General features: G+C 46.9%; 1 long non-coding RNA gene across 1 annotated transcript in view; it reads right to left on the minus strand.

The window, feature by feature from the left end:
• Positions 1-4,599: 4,599 nt before the first annotated feature.
• LOC147668108 (uncharacterized) overlaps positions 4,600-18,029 on the minus strand; it is a 75,441-nt gene continuing 62,011 nt past the window's right edge. Inside the window, exon 2 of the long non-coding RNA XR_015304158.1 lies at positions 4,600-7,800. This is a non-coding gene — a long non-coding RNA (uncharacterized LOC147668108). The remainder of the gene's footprint in view (positions 7,801-18,029) is intronic.

Here is an 18,029-nt window from a genome sequence, read left to right on the forward strand (position 1 = left end):
GTTTTCCAGGAAAAGAGGTGGTTGCATAACTTGATGCATTAAACTCCATTACTTTGAATATGCTTGGTGTTTATGTTGTAAATAATGGTGATTATTCTCTGTCTTTTAATGTAAATAATGTATTGCCAAATCCACACCAATCCAAATATAAATATATTGACAAAACTCTATTCAACTTCTTGAGTTGTTCAACTTGTAAAACTGATTTTCTTCTAGTAAAATGTGCCCATTCAAAAATGGTGGGCGGCATGATGACAACATATGAACTCTAACTCCAGTAATAGCCAATCCAATATGGTTGTAAAGCGTGCTGACTTAACTCGCCACATGCTTACAGCCTAAGCATAGGGGATGTGGGACTGCCCATTACACGTCATAACAGCTTGCCCAAAACAGTGCTCACATCAACTTTGAATTACAGTCAAATCTTCCTTCAGTAAAACTTTCTTGACTACTTCCGAGCAGTCAATTCTTCAAAGTAAACAATCGCTTTCCAGGAATAAAGCATCGTTTCGAAGTTGATCGGCTCCAGATTACCGTAATAGTACCACTGAATATAGTCATTGCCAATATTTGGTATTTTGATAATGCAGCAAAACCAGAGGGAGGGGAAGCAAGAATGTTTATTGACTGGAGCCCACAAAATACAGGACTGCTCACAGCACGATGCAGAACAACTGACTGCCACAAAACACAGGAGAGTCAGGGCTCTGGAATAAATGACATCAGTAAACATTCTAGTAACCAAGACAATGTCAATTTGACATTACTATACTACGTGTTCCCAAATAGTTGCTATATGGTAATTAAAGACTAAAAGCTTAACAAAAAGGATAAAATGCATGCAGAGAGAGAAAACCTTTGTGCTCTGAATCTAAATCTGCTGGCTCAGTCAATGAATCAAGATTTATAAAGCACAGCTTATCACCCGTTAGGGTATCAAGGAACTTGCAGGCCCTGGAGGCTTATTCGAACAGTCAGGTCTTGAGGGCCATTCGGAATTCCAGAAGTGAGGTGATGACCCGGAGGTGCGTGGGGATGCTGTTCCAGGTCTTTGCTTTAATGTGGGAGAAAGAGCATCATCTACTTCTGCTTCGGTAGATGTGGAAGTATAGGCAAGTGAAAGGGAGGTATAGTCTACTCGATGGTTGGTGGCAGGTCAGGCAGTGGTTAATGTAGACGGGTCCTTGGTTGTGTAGAGCCTTGTGTGCGTGGGTCAGCAGCTTGAATTGGCATCTCTTCTGTACGGGGAACCAGTGGAAGTTCCTGAAGTGATGTGTGATGTGGGTTTGTCTGGGAAGGCCGAGGATGAGTTTGGCTGCGGCGTTCTGTATGGTCTGTTGTCTCTGCAGAAGGTGTTTGGCAATTCCTACATAGAGGGCATTGCCATAGTCCATTCGGCTGGTGATGTGGGCTCGTGTCAGAGTGCATCTTGTGTGTAGGGGTAGCCACTTGAAGATCTTAAGTAGAATGTGCAGAGTGAGGATGCAGGCGGAGAAGACCGAGTTGATCTGTGATTTCATAGTGAGCTTGTTGTCAATTGAGATTTTGACGTTTCTGGCATTGTTGGAGGGAGTGGGTGAGGGTACTAGGTCTGATGACCACCAGGAATCGTTCCATGTGTTGCTGCTTTTGCCAAAGATCAGTACTTCCATCATATCTGTTTTCAGCTGCAGCCAGTTGTTCTTCATCCAGTTGGCAATGTTTGTCATGCATCTGTGGAAGTTAGTTCTGGTGGTGATGGGGTTGCCTGTGAGTGAGAGGACGAGCGGGGTGTCGTCTTCATAGGAAATGATGTCCAGACCGTGGGTTCTGACAATGTTGACCAATGGGATCACGTATGCGTTGAAGAGCGTGGGGCTCAGGGATGAGCACTGGGGGACACCGCAGGTGATCTCCTTGGGTTCAGAGGTGAAAGGTGGTAAGTGGATTCCCTGGCTTCTTACGGTGAGTAAGGAGGTGATCCATCAGAGTGCGTCAACGGATTCATGCACAAATAATAGAGAAAGGTGTTTGATCCCTGGCCACAGGTTTAAACCCCAGTGCATCCACTCAGACTTCCATCCTTCTGAATGTGATCAAATGAGCAGAACTGAGTTGGTATGACTAAAAATCTCGTCTGTCATTAACTGCCTGCCAGCTCTTGTTCCTGACTGCCTCAAACAGTGGCGCTGAAGCGTTAATCTGTTAAGGTTACCAGATGATGCCATGCCATCAGGACATACTGTTCCAGTCCAGGGTATTCAATTACCATCACAGTGCATTCTGGGAGTTGAGGTTCTGCTTCCCCAAACATGACTAAGATTCTAGATCACAACGTTTTGTGATAGGAACAATTGGAATTGACTATGATGTCCTTTATAACTAGAGACTGGAGTGGACAGAGGAACAACATTTCCTATATACTAATTAGCTCAGAACAGCTCCTATACTTTTTTTTAACTGTGTCTGGACGGTTGAGTTGCTTAGATTGAAAGGATGAGGCAGCTAAAGCCATCTCTCCAAAGTGCCTGCTACTTGAAAGAAATGTAAATATACGTAATTGTTTGGTCAGCAAATCTAAAGGCTTCTACGGAACCTGTAAAGGATTTCATTGATAGAATCTGGAATTTGTCTGTTTAATGGAAGCCAATAAAAAAGGTTTGCACTGGGCACAATCAGCAGATTACTGAAAACCTAAGAAGGTGTAAACTTTTGAAAGGAGTGTAAAGGAAATATTTTTGCTCATTTAGGGACAACCTAGTTACACTCAGTGCAACTTATCACTTGCTCTATATAATACATTCTTTGAACTCACTGATTTATTCACATTGTTTTCTGTCATAGGCTTAGATCTTTTAGCACTATAAATGCGTCACTATTTCCCCAATACACCGACCAGTATACAAATCAATGACTGTTCGGTTACACCTAGTGACATCCTAAGTGATCTCATTAACCAACCGAGCTGTCCCACCATCAATATGCATTTCCCACAAATACATTTAAGTTGCAATTATTGTCCATTAAAGGTGTGTGCATTATATTTTATATGCAGTTACCTGTAGGAGATAGGCCAACAAAAACATTGCAAATTATGTTGTTCTTTTTTGCTGAGGTCGGACTGGCCATACTAGGCATCTGGGGCCTCATTTATGAAAAGTGACGCATCGCTGCGTGAAAACAGCGATGCGTCACTTCTCACTGCGCTCTCCCTGCGACACTAATGATGCGTCATATTTACATTATGACGCATCATTACGCAAGGAGTTACAGATACGTCAGTATTTCTGACGTATCTGTAAGCGCAAAAGTGACGCATTGCTGGAGTGTGTCACAAAAGTGACGCAACTCCAGCAATGCGTCCTTTCACATGGGGCAAGCCCCATGTGAAAGGGCCTGCATCAGTCTTACGCCTGCTGTGGGGCAGGCGCAAGATTTTGACGCAACAGCGTCCTAGAAGTGACGCAGTGAAATCTCATAGATTTCACTGCGTCACTTCTACGACCCTTTCTTGCGTCAATACGCCCCCCTTGCATACATTATACCTGGCGCAGGTATAATGTGGCGCAGGGGTTTACAAAGTGACGCATCTACCTAGATGCGTCACTTTGTAAATAAGGCGCAACAAGGCGCATTTTTTATGCCACTGGTGCGTCACAAAAAGTGACGCACCGGCGGCGTAAAAGTGACGCATGGGTTCATAAATGAGGCCCGGTTTACATAGAAAGGGGTGACCCTGTGTCCCTCAGAAACTGGGTAATCGTAGTTAAATACAAAGGTGGTTCTGTTGGGTAAAGACAATCACTTTGAAAAATAAGGCTAGGTGCGCTCAATACACATTGAAAACAAACTCTCTGAAACAAGGACATATAGAGAAATTGAAATTGATTTCCAAAAATGCTTTATATTTATAGAAAAGCAAACATGTTACATCTGAATTGATTCATTCAATGATGCCAATTGTTTCAATAAATGATGATAAGACCGTCAAAAAACACAAATGTGTGAGAAATGTGACAGTTGGTGAACAAAGTGCTCAGTGCATCAAATACAGTGACACATATGTACAAATTATATACAAGGAATTTGGGTGGCCAGAGTGTTAATTCTTCTCCAAAGAGACAAAGGGTTCATGTACATGCTCCTGGAGTATCTGGACCAGTGGTAAAGCGTCGACGTTTCGACACTGGCATTCAGAAGCACGTTCTTCTGAATGCGGGCGGATCGCTACACCCGTCTTCTCCGGACCGTCTTCTTCCATGAACACAGGGCTTGACCATTTGGCAACCCACCAGGCTGAGAATTCTCCTCCTGCTTCACATACTGTCCCCTCCACCCCTCCACCCCGTCTTGATAAAGACCCGCCGCGACCACCAACTGGGGTGCACCAGGGTCGAAACGTCGACGCTTTAACACTGGTCCAGATACTCCAGGAGCATGTACATGAACCCTTTGTCTCTTTGGAGAAGAATTAACACTCTGGCCACACTCTCATACTATGCAGATCAATGAACAGTATATTGTGTGCATAGCTCTGATAAGCGTGGCTCAAATCCACTGGAGTGACTTACAGCACTCACCTATAATTACCTTATAGGAAGTCAGCCGGACAGTGGAGAAGTATAAACAAAAGTCTTTATTAGGCCAAACAACACTCATATGAGAGGGCCCTGTCCGACCTCACCCCTAGGAGTGCGAACGAGAGGACTGACTCTCTGCATCACAGCAATACATTATAATGCAATACAGTAAATGGGGTACGCCCCTCGTGGAAAGTTACCGAGCCTCAAGTCGGTGGACAATGCTCTCATACAGCAGGCATCTGCACCTGCAAGGGATACATTATTATCTCTGCTCAAGGCCAGGGAGCTAGGCTTCGGCGTCTCTGGGCATGAGAACATTACTGATAACGAAACTTGCTAGTTTCGACCACAGTAAGCCGAGAAACGAAAACTGCTGTCTTAGTATATTTCTGTATTCCTGCGGGAGGGGCATGAGCGAGCAGAGCCCGCAGGCACAGAGAGTTACACAAAATGGTGGCACACAGGCTAAGCTAAGAAACTAATATGGTCACGCATACATTTGAATATAAGCAATAAGTAAGAATATGTATTCAGCATAGGTGTATATACGAAATGCATTAGTTAGTCATATGATGCTAACTTACACGTCATCATAGGGTAATTAGAGCATCGAAAAGTGAATTCTATCAGACCCTCCTTTTAGCATCATTGGCTAACTATAGCCTCATTTATTTGCCAAAGGTAGTGCCGACATCCATTCTAGGGGCAGGGCTTTACTACTTCAGTCTAGAGCATCTTCTGCAATAAACATTAACCAACTTGCATCAGCAGGAATTTCAGTAATCATAGAAGTAGCATATTGACCATGTAACTTCTTTTTCGGACGTATATTTGCAGCACACATTGAACAACATGGAGGGAGGCAATATATGCAAAGGCAGCATGACAGAATTACACTCACCACTCCAACCAAACCCATCAGTATTTTCCAACCCCAGGAAGAAAAGGCACCCCAGAGCCACCCTTGGAGAGACCATGTCCCATTATCTTGATGCAGTTCAGTCGCTAATCTATGCAATTTTTGCACTGCCAAGTTAACAGTCGGGGCGGAGTCAGGGATATAAACACAGCAAGAGGTCCCGATGACGCGACAGGCCCCGCCCCTATCAGCTAGTATGACGTCAAGAACCATCCTATTCTGGATCGTAAATAATCTCATAGCCTGAACCTCAACAGAGATGTTAGTCGTAATGTCAGCCTCAACCAGAACCACCTTTTCCATTACCCTAGATAGTCGTCTAATGGCTCTACTGTTGAATATAGGACCCCAGAAAGGAAGTAGACCCTTAGAAAAATCAGTCCATTGCTGATACGAGGTATCTGTCTGATCAACGTCCTCTACCTGAAGTTCCCTCCTTTTACGCTGCTCTTGCGGCTGCTCTTGAGGACTGGGGAATCGTCGATGAGTTCTGTGATAATCAGAGGGAGCCACATACACGGGAGGAATTATGTAAGCCAGGTAGCACACCCCACCCCAACCCTCGGGCAACCATAAGTATCCATTTTCACCGCAAACAAAATAGACACTGGGTGGGGCAATCAAAGAGGGGCTAACGAGCAAGCGTATTGAAGCAGTCACGTTACAAGAGCTATTTCCAACCTTGATGGGACCCCTTCCCTCTATACAGAAAAATGGAGGAGGACCTACCACAGCCAGGGGTATCAAAGACTTGGAGCTGTTGTTACTCTTAGGGGGATGCCTGTAAGACAAAGTGGCGTTCAATTTCATGAAACTATCCCTTAGTCGATCAGTATCATTAGGTGTCAAGAAACGACCCAACTTTTTCTCACATGTCTGTATAAAAGTCTGGTCAAAACGTCCGTCAGTATATACTCGTCCAAGGGAAGCTGAAGGCAAAGGCCGCACTCGCATTGTCAGTGTCCACCCCCTATTCTGCAGGCGTGGAGTCAAAGAATCTGGCTGCTGGAAATATTTAACAAGACCTATAAGAGTATACCACCCCACACAACTATTCACTGGAGTTAAAGGGAGAGCAAGGAACCTATCTTTTTTATAAGCAGCAGAAGGCAAGAGCCCACAAACCCAGCAATCTGTCATGTTGGTAGTGGCATGTGCATGATGCAAAGTCTTAATAAAAACATTATCTTTATAATTTTTGCGTATCATTCTCTCACCATACTCAACAGTTAACATTTTGTGTTCCGGAACAGCAGTAGGTGTGGGTGCAAATGTATGAACGGGATAATGTTTATCTAGGAAAAACAGTATTCCAAGAGTCACCAGAAAGGCAATTAAAACTATTATTACCACTATTATCTTTCCCTTTCGGGAAAGGGCCAACCAGGGGGAATCAGGCTCACGTCTCGGGGGAGCTGCAAAAGGCTGCTCCTCATCAGATATTGGTCGCCCAAAGGGATACATTTCTAATAATCGTACAAAAGTATCAAAAATCAAAAAGTAAAAATCACACACTGTTACTAAAAAAATAGTCCCAGACAATCCTCAACCGGCCGGAGGGGTTCTTCAACCCTTAAAAAGGGATCTTCTCCCTGTGTCCTTCAAAGCCTCACAGGCAGGCTTTTACCGTTCATACCTACTCCAACGTCGCTGGTCAACACTTTGAAATAAGGGAAACACTTAATTCGGGCCCCGCGCCACTCTATAGTCTCAAAGCACACAATCTTCGGCTAAACACCAGGGCTCTTACAAGTCCATCCCTACCACTAAATCTTCTTTTTCAGAATGTCCACTAAGCCCTTCTTCCAGTATTTAGTCCATCATATTCCAGCACTGTACTTATTTTTTTCGGGGCCGCAAATTATAGCGAGTGCTCCCTGGCACTTCGGGGTCAGAAAACAAAGCAGGTGTATCAGTGGCAGACGCTGAACTTTCCGGTATCTCTTTGCTAGCAACAAAAGGAGTGGTAGAGCTCACAGTATTCTCAATTCCGCTTCGCTCTTCTCCAATCAGTGAAGCATCCGAGAAAGGAACATACCTCGGGATATGTTCGAACTCCTGGTCAGCGATGCCGTCTTGTACCCATTGATCATAGGGCAACGGGAGCGGGACCCTCTTCACATGAGAGGCATGGGTCCACGCCTTTCTGCCGTCAATCCGCAGCGCTGTGCGCGTGGTGAGAAGCACCTGACGAGGCTCAGACCATCTCGGCTCCAAACAGGACTTCCGCTGGTATCGTCGCACCACGACCCAATCCCCTGGGTGGATGGTGTGTCCAGGCCCCTCCGGCAACGGCTTCAGAGTGTCTGCTACCTGCTGATGAATAGAACGAAGATCTTTAGTCAAAGCATACAGATAATCTGTCAACAGAGGGTAAGGAACTTCGGAAAAACATTTAGGTCGGAGCACTCCCCAGATATTGGCCGGGCGGCCAAATACCACCTCGTGCGGGGAGACGCCCATTTTTGCATTTACAGTGACTCTTGTGGAAAGCAAAGCTAAGGGAAGTGCGTCTGGCCAACGGAGACCTGTACTCTCACATATTTTGGCCATTTTTAACTTGAGTGTGCCATTAAACCGTTCCACCAGTCCTGCCGCCTGAGGATGCAAGGCTGAGTGGAACTTCTGGGTGATGTGTAGACCTTTGCATATATTTTTCACTAATTCAGCATTAAAGGACGTGCCATTATCACTCCAGATCACCCTAGGTAATCCGAAGCGGGAGAAATACTCCTTTATCAACATTTTTGCAGTAGACATAGCCGTGCAGTCTTTCGTTGGGAATGCCTCCACCCACCTACTAAAAGCACATACGACTACAAGGACGTACTTCAAGTTATTGACTCTTTCCATTTCGATGTAATCCATCTGAATCACCTCAAAAGGGAAAGAGGGGGGTGCAAAATTTCCAATTGGGACAGGGGTACCCTTTCCAGGATTGTGTCTCAAACACACCATACACTGGCGAACCAAATTGGTGGCCATCTTAGAGATATTTTTATTGCTCCACACCGGGTCTAACAATTTGCAAATGCCCTTGGCACTCACATGGGCAGGCCCGTGTGCCATCGTCACTACTGGAAGGACATACGCATTTGGTAACATCCATCGTCTTTTGTCTGTCACGTCTGTCCAACATTCATCCGCATCCAGTCGTCCCTGCCCATCCTTCCATGCTCTCAGTTCCTCATCCGTCGCTTTGCCCTGTATGTTCTTGACACTCTGTACCGTGTCTGCGAACATATGAATATCTGGGACCCATCGTGCTGGCCCTGCCACAAACATTCGTGGTAATTTTTCTCTAGCAGTCTCTTTTGCTGTCTCGTCGGCAAAAGCGTTGCCTCGCCCGACATCGTCCACTATTGTCTTGTGTGCGCTACATTTTATCACAGCCAATCTTTTGGGTAATGTCAGTGCCGTTAGCAGTCGTAATATCAGTGGACCATGTTGGATGCGTTGTCCATGGGAGGTCAAGAATCCCCGTTCCGCCCAAAGTCGCCCATAATTATGAACCACGCCAAAGGCGTATTGGCTATCGGTGTAAATGTTCACATTCAACCCTTCACTCAACTCACATGCTCTCAGTAAGGCAATAATCTCGGCAGCCTGAGCAGAATTGTAAGGTATTCTAGAAGTCTCCACCACCGTCTGTAATGTTGTTATTGCGTATGCTGCTGTCGATGTCCCGTCTGGTAATTTAAAACAGGATCCATCGACATACAGTTCCCCGTCTGGTTCTTCCATGGGCCTGTCTGTCAGATCCACCCTCCCCTTTGTCTCCTGTTCAGTCCTATACAAACAGTCATGTATGTCATCATCATTCGTGTCAGTATCTGTGGGGATAGGTAACAAGGTGGCGGGGTTCAATGTGGCGCACCTTTTAATTGTTACATGGGGCGCAAAAAGAGTCATCTCGTAACCCGTCAGACGAGCGCTTGTTAAATGCTGCGTCTGTGTCCTGTTTAGTAAAATATCCACAGCATGCGGTACCATTACTGTGAGATCTGATCCCAGCACGAGCCCTGCCGATTGTCTTATAGAGACCGCAGCAGCCGCCGTGGCTCTCAGACAGCTCGGCAGCGCTCTTGCCACATTATCGAGCATTGCAGAGAAGTATGCACACGGTCTCTGCTTCCCCCCAAAACACTGAGTTAAGACAGACAACGCGCAACCTTCTGCCTCGTGCACGTAAAGAACAAAAGGCTTCTGGTAATCAGGTGTTCCAAGAACTGGCGCAGAACACAAAGACGTTTTTAGTGACTCAAACGCTTCCTGACATGCGGGGGTCCAGGGTAGGGGTTCGCGCACTTCTTTGGTAGTCAGATACAATAGGGGTTTTGTTAGTAGCGCATAGTTAGGTATCCACTGACGACAATACGATGTTATGCCTAGGAACGCGCGCACCTCTCGCTGCGTATTAGGTATTCGCATGTTAGTGATCGCTTTTATGCGCTCCGGCGTCAATCTCCTCCCCACTTTCGAAAGGAGGTGACCGAGGTAGGTGACCTCCGTTCGACAGTATTGAAATTTCGGAAGGGATACTTTATGCCCCCTTTTTGCCAAATGGTGTAACAACTTTACAGCAGCATCCCGACAACCCTGCTCATCATCCGATGCTATTAGGATATCATCCACGTACTGCAACATTACGTTGCCAGGTGGAAGTTCCAGATCATCCAATTGTGCCTTTAGAGCCTGACTGTATATACTAGGACTCTCAGTGTACCCCTGAGGAATTCTCTTGAAGCGGAAGCTTCGGCCAGCCAATGAGAATCCGAAGAGATACCTGCTCTCTTCATGTACTGGAATACTGAAGAAAGCATTTTTCAAATCAAGGACAGAGAAATATTTGGCCGAAGGTGGAATCATCGTTAATATCGTAGTGATGTCCGAGACCACCGGATACTGTGGCTCCACTACTCTATTCACCTGCCGCAAATCAATCACAAATCTATAGACATCAGGAGTATTATCAGTTGCATCAGGTGACCGTCTTTTAAGTACAGGCAAAATAGGACTGTTACATATATTCGAATCAGTCTCTTCCACTACTCCAGACTGTATTAAATCTTGAATTATTTGTAACAAAGCCTTCTCACCCTCTCTAGGTATTCTGTATTGTGGAATTCTGGGCAATTTGGCTCCCACCTTCACTCTTATTGACACCGGGGCAATATCCATTCTCCCTACATCATTATCACTGACAGCCCACAAGCTGTCGGGTATGCCTCGAAACTCAGGTGGCAGCGGGTCGTCTTTTGAGAAACACTGTAGTGGGCGGGCAACATTGGGGCCTAGAGTAAGGTACACGCCATCCGGAGAACAATAAATGGTGGCATGCAATCTCTTCAATAAATCTAAACCCAACAAATTTTCTCCACAATTTGATGTCAATAAAAACGGTGAATCAACAGTAAAAGGACCAATCGTTAACGTGAGAGGTTTAGAAATGGGGCTAATCACCGGGGTTCCTGCGAAACCCACAGATATGTTATTCTTGCCAGACAGAGCCGCCCCTGGGACCCGAGAACGAGCCACTGAACTTTTCATTGCACCCGTATCCACTAGAAATTTCTGTTGAGACCCTAGTAAGTCGGCTTCGACATAAGGTCCCCTCTGATCAACTTCCATAAGTACTGGTCCCATGCTCTGTCCTACGCTGTCCTAGTTGTGGGAGATCCCTGTCAAATCGTCCACTGAGTAATCATCATTGTAATACTGGCCCCCGCTCCTCTGTGACTGTTGTCTATCTGTCCCGTTGTCAAAGTAATTGCCTCCTGGTCTCCCGCCCCCTTCTGATCGCGCAGCCTGTCTCCCAAAATCACCACTACCTCGTCCTCGTCCTCTTCCTGGACCGGTACCTGACTGGAGCAGCGGACAGTCTCGCCACCAATGCCCTTCCTGCTTACACTTGGCGCACTGGTTCGGTCCCAGCCTTTCCCTACTCTCACCTCTCCCAAAACCACCTCCGCGACTCAGCGCCGCACCTCTTCCTCTACCTCTGGCCACCTGCTGCAACAAAACCCTTGTCTTCAAATCCTTAGCCTTCTTCTCCTGCTTGTCCTTATTCTCATTTTCCCTGTGCTCGTAATATTGCGCCATACTTAGTATTCCCGAAGGAGAGGACGTCGTCCACGTGCTCTCGGACGCTTGCAGTCTAGCTGATATTTCAGGCAACAAATTTGTGACAAACCTGTTAACAAAGAGTCGTAACCCTCCATCCTGTGACACATCCTGTCCACTAAAATCCATGAACGTTTCCTCAAACCTCGTAAAGAAATCTGAGACCGCCTCATCCTTTTTCTGCTTGCAAGCCGTCAATTTGTCCCAATCTACCTTTTTCGGGGGAATGAGAGAATGCATATACTTTATAATGCGTCCTGGCAGAGCTAATATCTCAGCCCTCGGCTTCTCCCCTGGCTTACGTTCCTTGTCCCAATCCTGTAACTCCTGCCATGTACCTCCCAGCTCCTCCGTATGATCCGTACCTTTCACCTGTCGCCACACATCAACCGGGACCAAAAGCCCGAAAAATAATTCCACATCAGCCAACGTCATCACAGTAGAAGACGCTGCTTCCGTGAGCTCTTTATAATAGGCGGTCGGATTCTTTCTAGAATCCGGTAGCTGAGCCTTCAATGACAACACCTCGCTTCTCTTCCATGGCGTATACACCCATTGCTCCTGAAAATGCGCATCAATTCTGTTCCGTGTGACAGCCCTCGTTACTGGGTCTAACAACTCGGGGACCTCAGGATGAAAAATAGGGTGCACCTCTCGCATTGGGTGGAGACCTGGGAAGTGGGGTGTACCGACAATTCATTCCTGTATTGCAATAGTGCACGCAAACTACTCATCACCTCCTTCACCCCCGTGTTCGTTCTGTACGCTCCAGCCTGTATATCCCGTAAAACCGCCGGAGCCACACCTCCATATCCCTGCTCCCATAGCTGTATCAATACACCAGCCATGTGCCACAGAGCGTGCTGCTGCATCAAAGGCTCAAAATCTTTCATGGTGGACCAAATATCTTCGAACGAATAAATATTATTCCTGGCCCATTGACATGCCTGATTAGCCACCATACTTTTTTCATCTAAACCAACTGTAGAACGTGTAAGCAACTTCCGTACCTGTGAAAACAATCCGCTACCTGCGCCGCGACTCGGTGTTAGCATCTCCTGACTGGGGGTGGTACTAGCTGAAACAGTAGGGAGTGCTAAAGAAAATGGTGAGGGGGCGGGTGAAGTGGTCTGGAGTAGGGAAACGAGGGGTGTCGAGGGTAGGGATTGTTGGGGGGCACTCGCTGAAGGACCTGGAATGGGGGCCGAAAGTGGCAAGGAGGGGTACAAGGGCTGCGGGGCATAAGGGGGAGGGGGCCGGGCATTCAAAATGTCCTCCATCTCATCTGGGTCGTCTTCTCTCACTACGTAACTTTTATTTTCCTTCAACCTACAAAGTCTATCTGCGCGCTCCATGCGTAGTGCATTCTCATTCCCCACTTGTTCCTTCGCTTTCTGCGCCATAGTCTGGGTGGACCTTTTATACTCCTCTTTCTCCTCTCGCATCTTGCGTTTCCTGACCTCTTTCTGCCACACTCGCAGAGAGTCGAACATACTCTGACGGCTACGCCTAGCAAACAGTTTGTCTTGCAAATAATCCAACTTAGCTTCATCAAAAGAACCCGTCAAAGGCCATTGTAAATCCACATTATCAGCAGTGTACCGATGCCACAAAGTACCAAACATAATCGGGACCAGTCCATGTTTAACATACATATCAAAACTTGGTGTCCCTTCAGGGGGTGCAGGTTGGCTCTCGGCCCGTCTAGTATCTGAGGGTCGACAACAGCATCCAAAACATCGCAACTTGCTAAAACACGGCATCTTTACTTTATCTTGAATCACAACTCAAGTTCATTCACACACAAACATATAGACGTACATCAGAGAACCACGTACACATATACAATATCTCCAAACACGTGTTACCAAATGGGACAAGGCCCGTCGACCAAGTCCTGGGGAACCTGGACTCTACCGCAGACCGAACAGTACGCTAACTGTTCTGAGGAAGGGGAACGAATCCGCCACCCGTGCGGCACTGTGGACCACTGCGCACTTTACCGCGGGAAACCCGGATCACGCCCCCCACTGAATCACCACACTAGGAGTTCAGGGTAAGCGCGCCAGAGTCTACCCACAATGAGCCACGCCTTCACCACAGTACCATCCGGTCGGATCACTACAAACAATTACCTCGAAATACATCCCCAACCCCGTCAAGTCTGTCAGAGCACCAACTCGTACTCTGAGTTCCCCGGAGCACACTAGCCCCAGGAGCACACCGGCTCCTCAAACCATCGGAGACACTCTAGTCTCCCGGAACACTCCCGTTCCTGCAGCAATCACAGGTGGACCACTCACCTTCCGTAGGCGGCACCGACCTCTACCGTTCTCCACCTCCGGCTGCCAGGACCAACACGGTCAGCTTCAAGTTCCGCCTTCTGGACCCCGGCGTAAGATCCGAACCGGGACCTCTCCCGATCAGCAGGGTGGGGCAGCGCTGCGAGAACCAAGCTCGGCATCAAATGGGATCCCGGGCCCACCGTGCCGACCAGCGGGTCCCCGGTCTTCTGCTACCCACTTACGGGTGAGAAAGATCCTTATCGCGGGGTCCCTATTCGGGCGCCATCTGATAAGCGTGGCTCAAATCCACTGGAGTGACTTACAGCACTCACCTATAATTACCTTATAGGAAGTCAGCCGGACAGTGGAGAAGTATAAACAAAAGTCTTTATTAGGCCAAACAACACTCATATGAGAGGGCCCTGTCCGACCTCACCCCTAGGAGTGCGAACGAGAGGACTGACTCTCTGCATCACAGCAATACATTATAATGCAATACAGTAAATGGGGTACGCCCCTCGTGGAAAGTTACCGAGCCTCAAGTCGGTGGACAATGCTCTCATACAGCAGGCATCTGCACCTGCAAGGGATACATTATTATCTCTGCTCAAGGCCAGGGAGCTAGGCTTCGGCGTCTCTGGGCATGAGAACATTACTGATAACGAAACTTGCTAGTTTCGACCACAGTAAGCCGAGAAACGAAAACTGCTGTCTTAGTATATTTCTGTATTCCTGCGGGAGGGGCATGAGCGAGCAGAGCCCGCAGGCACAGAGAGTTACACAAAATGGTGGCACACAGGCTAAGCTAAGAAACTAATATGGTCACGCATACATTTGAATATAAGCAATAAGTAAGAATATGTATTCAGCATAGGTGTATATACGAAATGCATTAGTTAGTCATATGATGCTAACTTACACGTCATCATAGGGTAATTAGAGCATCGAAAAGTGAATTCTATCAGCTCAGTGTGTTGCTGCTTTTGACACAGAGATCCTTTTGTTACTGTGCAGTTCATAAGTTACAATCGTAATCTAGGTAAGAAAGGTTTTTTGTCCCAGTCTTTCATTATCCTATTTTTGCTAAAAAGGGTTTGTTTGGGTAGAAATATATTCTTAAAAGTAAAGTCAACCCAAACCACTGTGTTAGTTTTTGAATCCAGAGTTTGTGCTTCCCTAGACCAAGCCCTCTTAAACAATGCCTACCAGAATGGATAAGAAAACAAGGGTACCCCGATATGCAAACCTGGGGTTGTAATATGTTTAGGGAAACAATGGTTCTGGGTAGGCCTTACTAGGTCCTGAATAACAGTCCAAAAGGGGCGGTGAGCAATCAATTTAAACTGGAAATTTAATCAAAAAGGGCAGCAAGAGTGTAGAGAGACATAAGAAATGTATTTACAGATGATAGACAAATTTCTCAAGATACCGTCAGGTGCTCACATAAGTGACAAGGAGTGTGTTGTGACAAAGTGAGGGTGAACTCAAAAACATAACATCACATTTACAACATAAAGGGGGAACTCCGCGTAAATATGTACAATGAGGAGGGGTTCCTGTTGTGGGGGGGTCCGCGACGTTTCAATCTTTTAGTTAAGATCATCTTCAGGACAAGGGAGTGAGCAATCTGAAATTCCAATTGGATGGGGCTATTGTCACTAACTTGGTGCCAATTAGTATCAACCAAGGTGCTGGAAGTTAGTGAGTAGATGGACGCCTGCGATCAACAGATGATGTGGTGGTTGAAGCTGGTCGTCAAGAAACCGCGATTACGGATAGGGTGTGTCCGACCCTGGATTAGCTGGAAGGAGCGGGCAGTCTTATCCTGGTTCCCAGGTGGAACAGTGGAAGAATTAGGGCAGAACAGGATCCTGTAGGCAGTCAAGTTCTGGAACCCGTGTTGAACTGTAGGGGTTTGTCTCATTTGAGCAATGCCGCCACTCGGGGGAGTGAAGCTAGCCCTTCTATTTGGTCATATGGGTTAAAGCACTAAGTAGAGAAAATTGGGGCCGTGATCTGCAAGGTTCAATCTAGGGTGCTGCTGACTGATGAAACCGGGCTGACTACCGGGACGGAGACCATGGGTGTGACTTGCCCTGATTCGCGGTAGATTCTTCAGGAACTTCTGGTTCCGAAATTAATTCACAGAGTCCAGAGCGGTTAATTGTCTTCCCGGCCGGCGCGCTGTAGTTACTGCAGTCACGGGCAGGTTATTCAGGACCTAGTAAGGCCTACCCTGAACCATTGTTTCCCTAAACATACCAGAATGGATCACATGTGTATACTACACTTTGTAGTCTGCTTTGCCTTATATAACATTTTCTATACACTGATTTACACATGTATGATTCATTGTCTCTGTATGAGTTTGTGTTGTAAAAGGCTCCGACACCCTACACTTACATAAGGTGTGCTATAAAACAAATTAAATGCATGTGAGATATGGGCTATGGAGAGATGAGGGGCACTGATAGTGAGGGAGTCATTGAAGAGTCCCAATAAAGATTGCTGTATCCTGGTGCACTGTAAGGTCATCAGTAACTATGCTTTAAAAACCAATACAATTGAATATATAATGAAAAATGTGTTGTAGAATGCACCTTTTTTGTGATTTTTTCCCAAATTTTCTTGAGGGGAGAAATTCCCTCCAGGACTTCTTGTAGTGGCCAGGTTCGCTCGCTGCTCTCATTCGCTATGCACCGTATGCGCGCTGGTCTGACAAAATTTGCCAGGGATGCTTTGGGTTCCCAGTACGGCCCTGTCTTTAGCCATGTCTTTGCCCCCGCCCGCACACTAGGGTGACCAACCGTCCGTAAATTTCACGGACAGTCCGTAATTTCGGCCGTCTGTCCGTTGTCCGTGAAGGATTCTTTAACGGATGCCATTTGTCCGTAATTTTAACCCCAGGCACCGGCCGCACTACCCAACAGCCGGCACAGCTTCCACCCACCTCCCTTCTTGACTCTGTTCCAAAGCTCAGAAACCAGCATTATTGGAGAGGCCCAGCGGGATGGCAACCCTCACACCTTCTGCCCTTGATGACCCATTAAGAGGTGCTTGAAGGTGATTGAGAGGGAGGGGCTGCAGCTTCAGGAGCAGGGGCATCTATTCACATGCAAACAGCCCTGAATGTGTCATGTCTCTGCTATTTAGAGGGGGGCTCACACGTTCCATTTCTACCCAGGGCCCCAAACATCCGAGACTCGGCCAGATTACACCCCTGATTACACTGAGGCAGCACGTGGTTCTCTTCACAGAGCTTAAATATTGTCACTACATTGTGAACAAACCTCGGTTCTTCAAACATGCAGTCTTAATTTAATAAAATAAAGAAATGGCACAATCGCACCCACACAGATTAGCAAAGTATGGAGGACAATCAGTCTCCTGGAGTATCTCCTGTAAGTACTGTACATCACAGCGGGGGATGGAAAAACTAACATTTTGGAAAGAGCCTGATTTCTCGTTGTCTTGACCAGGAGGGGGTGAGGAGCCTTCCCCCACCCTGGAAGAGACCAAGATTATACTAGGACACTGCACGCCCACCCCTGTGCCCACCCTGGTGGATCCTGTTACCCCTCCTGTGATGGCTCCTTCCCCGCCCCATTGATGGCTCTCCCCCCACCCCTCCTTCCCCCCCCCCCCCTCCCTCGCTGGTGGAGCCTGTCTCTGCCCTGGGTGGCTTCTGTCCCAGTCCTGGAATGGCTCATACAGCGCAGGTGAAGTTCTTGATTGGCCTCTTCTCAACAAGGCTCAGCTCAAAATTAATATGAAAAGGTGGGCGAGTGAGTAAGTGAAGGGATGGGTGGATGGCTGGACGAATGAGTGAAAGGGTGGATGCAAGGATGGATGAGTGAGTGAAAGGGAGGGTAGATGGACAAAAGGATAAATAGATGAGTGAAGGAGTGAAAGGATAAATTGATGAGAGAATGGATGGATGAGTGATAGGGTCAATGGATGGATTCATGAGTGGATTAGTAGATGGATGAGTGGGTGGATGGATGGAAGGAAGGATGGCTAAGTGAAGGGTTGATGGAGAGAGAAAGGGAGGATGGATGGATGACTAAAAGGGTGAATGGGTGAAGGGTGAGTGGATGGATGAGTAAGTGAAAGGATGGCTGGATGGGTGAAAGGGTA

Source organism: Lissotriton vulgaris, unplaced genomic scaffold, assembly GCF_964263255.1.
Source record: "Lissotriton vulgaris unplaced genomic scaffold, aLisVul1.2 SCAFFOLD_3358, whole genome shotgun sequence".
Taxonomy (NCBI): Eukaryota; Metazoa; Chordata; class Amphibia; order Caudata; family Salamandridae; genus Lissotriton; species Lissotriton vulgaris.